Genomic DNA, 10,738 nt, shown 5'->3' on the forward strand with positions numbered 1-10,738 from the left:
TCCCGGGATGCTCACTTTTGCAACCCGGCCAACATGCTGTGAGGAAGCCCAGCCACGTGAGCCATCCAGGCCTACCTCGGATTCTTAGCCCACAGACTCAGCTAGGGTCTCAATCTACTGCCAATGTCAACTCACATGTAAATGAGCCTTCAGTTGATTCAGTCCCAGCCTTTGAGCTATCCTCGATGATGCCAGACAGGACATAGATGAATTATTCCCACCAGGTTCCATCTAAATTGCAGGTTTATGAGCACGACGACTATTGTTATAAGGTATGAAATTTTGGGTCACTTGTAGGTAACTGGAGAAATAGCCTAAAACAGAGAGTAAAACATTCTATTTCAGCTTGCCCTTGTGCTTTTGTTCATGCTATTCCTAGGCCCTGAAATACCCTTCTTTCCCTTCCTCTTTTTTTTTTTTTTTTCACTTGTCTAACTTTTCTGCTTATCCTTCGTGAATCAACTCAGGTGTGAATCTCTGTAGGAAGTCTTCCCTAACCCTTAGTTAAATGGCCATCCTATGTGTGTAAACCTCAATAATAGTCCCAGCCAAAAGGGCCACCAAGATTCATTTACATGTTTGATGCTTACACCAGTCGATGCAGTCATCTTTGTATCATTAATCTACATACATTCACAGACCAACACAGTGCTGGTTCCGCCACCTACTACCTTTGTGAACTTCATCAAGTTAATCAATGTCTCTAAGACTCCCCTTTGTTATCAGTGAAAAAAGATAAAACTTCAACTCATAGTGTTTCTGTGAGGACTGAAGGTTAAAGTCATGGAAGTTGCTGGCATATACTAAATGCAACATAAATTAGCATAATTTCCAAATAGGAGGAAACACTCAGCATTCCAGAAAGCAGGTCTAACAAAAAGTATGTTGAGATCCATTATTCAGAGTTCTCGACACCTCCTTCCTGCTCCTCCACTGGGCAGCACTTGGCTCTCAGGGGGAGAGCAGGTACTGCTTAGAAAGGCGACATTAGTTGGATTGATGGATGGGTTTTAAAACTCATAGCAAAGGCAAAAGTCTTAAAAGCCAAGTGCTTAAGACAGATAACGTGTTTCAAAGTTCAAATGCTTGGCCTTGAATATCCGAATAAAAAATCTTGAAGGTAAAAAGGCATGCAGATTATGTCCAAATCAGCACAACACATGGTGATGTAAGATTTAGTGGGAGAAACCCAAATCCTGCCCAGCCCTCCCTGTCCTCCCCACCTCCCAAACAGAAAGGAATGGATGTGTTGTATCCTAGAGTATCCTACCTGTTGCATAGCCAGGGGAGACTAGAAGCCTGTTAGAATCCCTTGGTGATCATGGAGTTGGAATAGCAGATCAGTCATGGAATGATGAAGAGCCTGGACTGAAAGCCCTGAGGGCCTCCTCACAGAGCCCTTGTGTACCCCAAGGATGAAAGAAAGCATCCAAGGGGGGTGTAGAGTATGGAAAGAGATCCAATTGATTTGAAAAAAACCTAGGGCAAGATAAGGAAGACACTGTGTGTGTGTGTGTGTGTGTGTGTGTGTGTGTGTGTGTGTGTATGTTGGAGGCGGTTAATGCCTCAAGGGCATTATCATCAGTGTCTCTCAGCCCATAACAACAAGCACCTGTTGAAGAGATTTACAGCTCAGCAGACACCAGACGCTGCACTAGCTACATTTTATTTTGGTATGATTGGCGTAAATTCCGAGGTGTAGGTGAATAATTTGAATACAACTTATTTAGGTAGAGATTCCCTTTTTCTTCAATTACTCCTGCCTTAGAATGGAAGGGGTCTGATAGTCTTCAAGTGGGTAGACAGCCTGGTTATGCCCAGACAGAATGGCAACAGTGCCCCCTCTGCAAGCTCCGTGGGTTTAGGGCAATTTATTGACCATTTCCTGTTGACGACCTTTCCAACAGCATGAATCCCATGGATGTGGTTTTCCAGCAGTTCCAGCCAGTTGCTCCCTAAAAAGCCAATGCACAGTACTCAGCAGAGGCCAGCGGAAATGTCCCTCTCCCTGAGAAGGGCTGCTGCATCAGGACTTGCGGCTCTCAGCAACATCAACCTTCTTATCACTGTAATCTGGAGGAGCACATGCTGTTCTCGATGATCTTGACAACGGGCTTTCTGAGAAAATGCCGTGGAAGTTGTCCTTTCCAGTTATAGCTAAACCACCAGGGTCAAATTTTATTTTGCACTCAAGATCCACAGATGAATACTATTGCAAAGCCAGGAATATCCAGAGAGAAAGTGCTCCACCCTCTGAATCATGTGCAATTCAGAAGGGAAGCACAATGAGGGAGTAGTTCTAAGAGGGAGTATTGATGGGACGGCTTAGGTTCTCATCCCAGCTTCAACATTTACCAGCTCTAAGATCTGCAAAAGTATTTTAATCTTCGTTCTTCAGTTTTCCTTTCTGTGACATAGGCAATCATATGCTTACCTCGTAGGACTTGGGAATTAAATAAGAAAACACATAAGAAGCACAGGGCCTGGCATTTTCTGAGCTCTTAATGAATGCTGGCTTTGTCATGACGTTTATTACTGCCGGCATTTATGGTGGCAGAAAACGTTGGTTGGCTGCCCTACAGGCATTTCCTGCTGCTCTGTCTTCCTTCTAATCAGAGTGCTAATTTTGTATATTTATCTGGGAACCACATGCTGATGAATTTTGATTGAACTTGCTTGTTAATAAGTGGCTCTCCTATTTCTGAGTATTCAGGGCATGGCACAATTTGCTTAAAGGGAGACCTGGGCATGTGACTTGCTGTGGCCAGTGAAATATGAGATGCTTGACACTACAACAATGACATTCATACTACATGTCTGTCACATTACCCTCTCTTGAGACTTTCGATAAAAATCAGTGAGCTTTTCACTTCAAATCACAGAAAGACTAAAGTGTGGTTGCTATCTGTTACCATACCATTACTGAGTCCATCTTGGCTGGTATTAAAAGCAAACTGCATGAAACCTGTTTCACTGTTTGATAACTATTTTGCATGGCATCTTTTTGTCTCTTAATTTTTAAAAATTTTTAATTTTAGTTTTCAGAAGTTGCTTTCGCTGCCGTCAACTTTTTTGGTGGAAATTACTGGAAATTCTGGAAATTATTAAATCATAGTTCCTATCAAACTGTGTTAATTGAGCTGTTGCCATTGTGAGTTTTCTTTTATGGTTATTATTTCTCTTTTTTAAACTTTGGAGTTCAGGGGAAAATGTGCAGGTTTGTTACATAGGTAAACTTGTGTCATGGGGGTTTGTTGTATGGATCATTTCATCACCCAGGCACTAAGCCTAGTACCCAACAGTTACTTTTCCTGATTCTCTCTCTCCTTCCACCCTCTATCCTCCCATAGGCCCCAGTGTGTGTTGTTCTCCTCCATGTGTCCATGTGTTCTCATTATTCAGCTCCGACCTAAAAGTGAGAACCTGTGGGGTTTGGTTTTCTGTTCCTATGTTCGTTTGCTAAGGGTAATGGCCTCCAGCTCCACCCATATCCCTGCAAAAACCACGATCTTATTCTAACAAGTTTAACTTGATTGTGCTAAATTCTGCAGATCTAAATTCTGATAAGGTGATGTAAATTTGTAATTTTCTAATCAATAATAAAGGATTATTAGAAAGAAGGCAGAGCATCGAACAGACTCTAGAATGAGACTGATGAGTTCCAACTCTGGCTCTGTCACTGCTTACTGTGCCACTTGGGGCAAGTTACTTAACTTCTCTGTTTCCTTTTCATCTGTGAAAAAGGATCATATTAGTATTAGCATCTAACTCATAAAATATTTTATGAGAGTAAATCAGTTACTTTTTTAAAAAAGCTCTTAAAACAGTGCCTGCAACAATAAAAGCTATGTATGTATATATAGATAGATATATAGATAGATACATATATACACACACACACACATATACACACACACATATACACACACACATATATGCGTGTATATATATACATATATATATAAAATATATATATTTTTTGAGATAGAGTTTCACTATTTGTTGCCCACTGGAGTGCAATGTTGCAGTCTCTGCTTACTGCAGCCTCTGCCTCCTGGGTTCAAGCAATTCTCCTGCCTCAGCCTCCTGAGTAGCTGGGATTACAGGCATGCACCACCACGGCCAGCTAATTTTGTATTTTTAGTAGAGACGGGGTTTCGCCATGTTGGTCAGGCTGGTCTTGAACTCCCCACCTCAGGTGATCCACCCGCCTTGGCCTCCCAAAGTTCTGGAATTACAGGCGTGAGCCACTGTGCCTGGCCCGTAAATATTTTTAAGTGACTAAAATGTACAGGTTTAACTATTAACTTTATTTTTATTGACTATTTATATAAAGTATACTTATTACTTGCTCTATTCTTGTGGGTGTAAATTATATGTATATTATTTAATTTAAATATATGTATTTTAAAGAGAAGTTTATTGGTCTTTAAATGGCTCAAATTGCAACTAAACAAATCGGGTAGTGGCATCAGCCTAAGACACATGATGCATCTTTGTCAGTTGGCCTCACAGCACCTCAGTACACAGGAAAGGAAAGGTCTCAAAGCAAAGTCACAATGTTAGTGGTTAGGACCTCTGGTTAAATAAGACTGTAATGAGTACACATGGAGATTTCTGGGCCCGCTGGCCAGTGTTACACTGGTAACTTGAATTCTGCACACGGCATAGCCTATGAGAAATACAAAATGAAAGATGTGTGTCTCAAACCCTTTAAGGACAAATACTTAACATGAGAAATTGGATGTAATATCTAAGGAGTGAGTTCCTAGAAAGCCTATTTTTAACTTTACCTACACACCTGTTACCTGGAATGCCTGAACACATCTTTCACCTGTTTAAGTCAGGACTGAGCAAAAGGAAAAAAATACTCTGTTGAATCAACTGTCATAGTTCCACTGCCAAAAGGAAAACAATATCGGACAGCGGCATATTTTCCACTGAAATTATGTCCCCAAATAGCATGCTAGCATTCTTCCTGCAGGAACACCACACAATGGCGACACAGCCTGATGTTTGGCCAGTGTATGGCAAACATGTTTTCTGCACTGTGCGCAGGTTTGACTGCTTGATGTTAACTTCTGAAAATGTAGCTACAGTGTTCTTCATTCAACAGTGCAAAATGCATTAGCATTATTGACACTTTCTTCCTGTGCCCTGCTCCCAGGAGATCAAAAACTTAACACTGACATGCTCACCACTGGCAGAAAGTGATTTCCAGGGACCAGCATCTTAGAGAAAAACAGGGTTCATTCAAACGTAACTGGTGCTGAATCCTTGCAGTTGAAATTATCTGACAAGTATATGCTGGCCCTTCATTTTAAATGAACTTGAAGTTTATTAAAAACTATCAAAGAGCTCTGGAATCTTATTTTCAAGAACCAGAGTATGGCACACATTTTAAATTTGGACAGGCTCCTAGCAGGCAGTTACTTCTCAAGACTCTTCTATACAAAAGCTGTCCTCCATGCTGGGCATATATTTTCTGACCAGGACACATGGGGCAGTGGACCCCTGGTGTCAGTGAGAACACACCCAGAATGATATAACCAGGTATTTTTCTGTTTCTAAATTAAGGCATATTCAAAAATTTCCATGTACAAGTTTACACCACTTCACTCAGTGAATCACCAGGTAATTAAATCAGATTCACAGATGAATTACTCTCAGTTTAACTATATGCAACAACCATTCCAATAACTTTTTCTTCTAAATTTTGCATAACAATGGTTTGAAAAAGTGGTACAGTTTATCATGTTCACAATTGTCATTTTTCAAGGCAGTAGAAGACCAAGATATTTTAATATGATATTAAATGTAAGCTTTATAACAAAATGCCAGAGGAAGTCCTCTTTCTTTCTCCTCTTCACCCCCATCTCACCTCTTTAATATTTCAGGAAAGACTGCCTGAGAAACAGGCTCACACTCTACATTCAGGATCATGATAATTGTTGGCAGTTACTAAACAAGTTGAACTTTGCTTCTTGGTGAAGCCACATTAATTTCTTTTTTAAGTAAATTTGAATTTCACTGCAGTTCCAATTCATGCTTTCAGTGATATACAACAGTTACCAAAATGTTAAAGTAATTTCAATCAATTGAGCCTTCAGTGGCAATACTTATAAATTATATTTATTAGTATAGTCAAGATAAGAGAGATTTGATTATAAAAATGCAGCATCTTTCTCTGATTGTCTTGGCTAAACTCTTCCTCTTCTTTTTCCACTCTTTTCTTTGCTGTCTTCCATCTTTCTCACTTGAATTTCTCTCATTAAGTCAAAAAATATCTTGTCAACATTAGCTTGTGTTTTAGCAGATGTTTCCACATAGTTAACACTCCACTAGTCAGTTCTGTTTTTTGTCTCTTCTACGGAAATCCGCCTTTTATCTTCTAAATCTGATTTGTTAGCAACCAGTAGAAATGGAATAATCACATCTTCTTTTACTCTTAAATCTGTTCCCGAAGCCAACTGTAGCTGCAAAGGATTCCATTTCTGTAATAGAGAAGACACAGAGGAGGTAGTTGTCTTTAATTGCAGCCGTAGTCCTCCTGCCCAGTTCTATCTACGGTATAGAGCCGTACTTCTTCCCCATCCTGAGCTCCCTTCTGATAGCTGTCTGCTTTGGTAGGCTCATATTCCTCCACAAACTCATTGTACATGAACTGTAGATGAGAGGTGAAGCCAGCTGGACTTCCTGGGTGGAGTGGGGACTTGGAGAACTTTTCTGTCTTACAAGAGGTTTGTAAACTGCACCAATCAGCACTCTGTAGCTAGATAGAGGTTTGTAAAATGGACCAATCAGCACTCTGTAAAATGGACCAGTCAGCATTCTGTAAAATGGACCAATCAGGAGGACATGGGAGGGGACAAATAAGGGAATAAAAGCTGGCCACCCCTTCTAGCAGCGGCAACCCGCTTGGATTGTCTTCCGCGCTATGGAAGTTTTGTTCTTTTGCTCTTCACAATAAATCTTGTTGCAGCTCATTCTTTAGATCTGTGCCACCTTTAAGAGCTGTAACACTCACCGCGAAGGTCCCCAGCTTCATTCTTGAAGTCAGAGATAACAGGAACCCACAGGAAGGAGCCAACTCTGGACACACAGAGTCAGAGCTGACTTGCCCACACTGCTGCTGTCCACCATGATGACCTTGTGTAAGGCCAAAGAATTCTGACCCTTGGGCTTATTTGTGGCCATCTTGTGTCACAGTTTTCATCAAAGGATTAGGAAGAATCAGCCAGTCTGCTGCCCCAAGGGCTCTAGAAGTCACGGCTGCATGGCTCCCTCCAGAGGGTACTCGGCCCTCATCACCTGGGAGGCCCCGGGCAGGGAACGGCGGAAGAAGGACTCTGATGGGTGGCGGAGGAACCTGGGAGGCTGGAGGAGGACGACGATTCCGATGTTCCACACTGGGGAGATCCACCGTCCTCCGTGGTATCAATTATACTGATGAAATATAGGTTTTGTCAGTTTTAAACTATAAAAAATTTTCCCATGAGTAGAATATTTGGATTATTTTTACTAATAATATTAATTATATGTGATTTGTTTATTTAAATACATTTTAGGGGATACAAGTACAGTTTGGTTACATGAACATATTGCATAGTGGTTAAGTCTAAGCTTTCACTGTGACCATCACCCAAATAGTGTACATTGTACCCATTAGGTAATTTCTCATCCCTAAACCCTGTCCCATCCTCCTCCTCTTCTGAATTTCCTGTGTCTATTTCACTGTCTATGTCCCTGTTTAGCTGTTTAGCTCCCACTTATAAGTGAGACTATGTGGTATCTGGTTTTCTGTTTGAGTTATTTCACTTAGAATAACAGCCTTCAGTTCCATTCATGTTGCAAAAGACGTATTTTATGGCTGAGTTGTGTTTCATGATGTGTGTGTATATATGTGTGTGTGTGTGTGTGTGTATATATATCTCTCACCTTTTTTTAATCCAGTCATTCTTTGATAGACACTTAGGTTGATTCCATATCTTTGCTATTATGAATAGTAGTGCTGTGATAAACATACGAATGCAGGTATCTTTTTGGAAAAATGATTTTTTTTTTCTTTTGGGTAGATATGCAGTGTTGGGATTCTGGATTGAATGGTACTTCTATTTTTGGTTCTTTGAGAACTCTCCATACTGCTTTTCATCAGAGTTGTACTATAGTTATACAAGATTTAAAGTGTTATATTTAAATTTTATCAAAACCATAAGAAAACTGTGAATAATCTTCCACAAATATTTTAGGTTTATTTTATATCCAGGGTTGGCTCATGGCATTACAAATCTAATCGTCTATATATGTTGAATCACTTTATTGTGGGTCCTGTTGAAGCAAAAAGCAAACAGCAGGGTTAAAATGTCAGGCTAAATAGCACTGGGGTCAAAGCGGCAGGACAGAAAGAGTGAAGTCAAAGTTGCCTACTTCCTCTTTCACAAATGTTTCTTCTACACATTGATCTTTGTGATTCGTTCCATAATTCTTAAGTTGTCCAACAGATGGTAATTAAGGGCCTCCTACATTCTAGGCACTGGAGATTCAGCAGGGAACAAAGGACAAAGCCCTTGCCTCACAGAGCTTACATCTTCAAGCAAACAGACAAATGCATATATTTAGGCGGTAATAAGTGCTCCAGAGAAAAAAAAAGCAGAGTAAAGCAGTTTGGCAAGGCACAGGTGTGAATTTAGGAAGTCCTCACTGGTCTTTGCTCAGGAATCTGAAGGAAGAGAGAGGGCGAGACAAATGTATACATGGAAGATGAGTGTTCTTGGCAGAGGGATGGATCAAAGACCCTGAGATGAGAGAACTCATGGTTTGCCTAAGGTAGACCAGTGACATGTGACTCTAGTAAGCCCTTTGGGGACTCGGGCTTTCACTCTGTGTGAGATGTGAAGATGATGGGTGTTCTCAGGCAAGACAGTGACATGTTCTGAGTGAATGCAGTCTGGAGCTAAGGCTGCCAGGGTTGAGTCCTGGTTTTCCGACCTGTTAGCTGGGTGACTTTGGGCAAATTATTATTATTTTCTCTGTGCCTCTGTTTTCTTTCCTGTAAAGTGGGATAATCATGGTCCCCGCTACATAGGATTAGAATAAGTATTAAAATAGTTAATATTTGTAAAGTGTTTTGAGCAGTTCCTGGCACAAACTAATGCATGGAAGTCTGTGCTACATAAATAAGTAAAGGTATTTTATAGTATTGTTTTTACTGTGGTGTAAATAATTGTGTGTGTGTGTGTGTGTGTTGGGAATCATGAAAGGGTATTCAAGTTGGAAGCATGAAGACCTATTAGGAAACTAATCTAACGTGGCAATGATGCCGACTTAGACCCAGATGGGAATAGTGAAGGTAGTAAGCAGTGATTAGATTTGAAGTATATTTGAAAATAAAACTGATAGACTAGAAGTGGAGTGTGAGTGAAGGAGAAGAGTGGAGGCTATCTCTAAGGTTTTCAGACTGAGCTACTGGAAGAACAACACTGCCATTTTCTGAGGTAAGGAACACTATAGGAAGAACTGTGGAGAGTTGCTGATCCAATAAAAGTTATATCCTTGGACCAGTGATCAAAAAAGAGTTGGTGTAGATTCTGAGTGCAGACATCTGAATGTTTAATGGACTTAAAAATATAAAACTCCTATTAATATATTTTCAAGACAGTTAGAGTGCAAGTCGATCCATTAGGTATGGAACTCAGTGGGGTATAGAAAATCCCAGGGAATTCAAGATACTGTACTGTAATCTTTAGGAATTCAGTGATGAGCTATGAAATACTGAACCAGTGTGTTCCTGAGTGTATCTTGAAAACAGATCTTGAAATAAAGTTTCAGAAGGCCTTTGGAAGATAGGGCTCATAGAAAATGAAAAATGGGCAAACCCATGATCTGTGGACACAGTCAATTAACAACCAACACAACAAACGACAACACAACAGATAAGCTTTCTTTTACTTTCAGTTGCTAAACTTTGTGGAAAATACATTATGTCCAAGGATAAAGAAGAAGTTGCACTGATCTTTTATAGTACCTGACTCAAATTTACTAATCATAGAATTTTGTATAGCTGAAATTATTAGTTCTGAAGGCCTTAAACTATATATTAAGATACACTGAGGAAAATAAATTTTGCTAATTTGAGAAGACATACAAAGATAATATATTGAAGTTGAATTCCTTTGCCAAATCTAGTGTTCTTCCCAAAGTTTTCCAAGATAATTTAAAATAGCCAAAGATAGCCCACCTCGAATTGAAATAAAATTAATTCAGCAATATATATTTATTTGTAATTTGCATGACTATGAACCTACAAAAAAAGGACTTACTTGAAATACAAAGGATCCTTGTGATTACTTGTATTTAGAACTTACCTCTAATTTGTTCTCTGCTTAAGTACAAAATACAAACATTTTTCTAGTGACCATTTTTATTTCAGAGTGCAGAGGTGCAGAAGCATCATTATTCCTTTGCAGTGAATAAGCATCTATTTTCATTCATGGTGCTTCTCATTGCTGATTTAATATCTTATCCCTATCTCTAATTCCAGGGTTACTGAACTTAGATCAGTGTGGCTATGACATAGAAAACACCTGTGAATATCATTTAGCTCCATTGTTAATTAAATATGGATTGGAGTATGATTAAAAAATTAGTAAAGACATACTTAAGAAGGTACTATAGAAAGAAGGATGAACTTGGGACTGGAACACTTAAAATTATGCAGCTACCTTTTCACTCAGGTTCT

General features: G+C 39.7%; 1 pseudogene; it reads right to left on the bottom strand.

The window, feature by feature from the left end:
* Nucleotides 1–6,144: 6,144 nt before the first annotated feature.
* LOC100423447 (ras-related protein Ral-A pseudogene) lies at nucleotides 6,145–7,197 on the bottom strand (annotated as a pseudogene).
* Nucleotides 7,198–10,738: the final 3,541 nt, after the last annotated feature.

Source organism: Macaca mulatta, chromosome 3 (assembly GCF_049350105.2).
Source record: "Macaca mulatta isolate MMU2019108-1 chromosome 3, T2T-MMU8v2.0, whole genome shotgun sequence".
NCBI classification, from domain to species: domain Eukaryota; kingdom Metazoa; phylum Chordata; class Mammalia; order Primates; family Cercopithecidae; genus Macaca; species Macaca mulatta.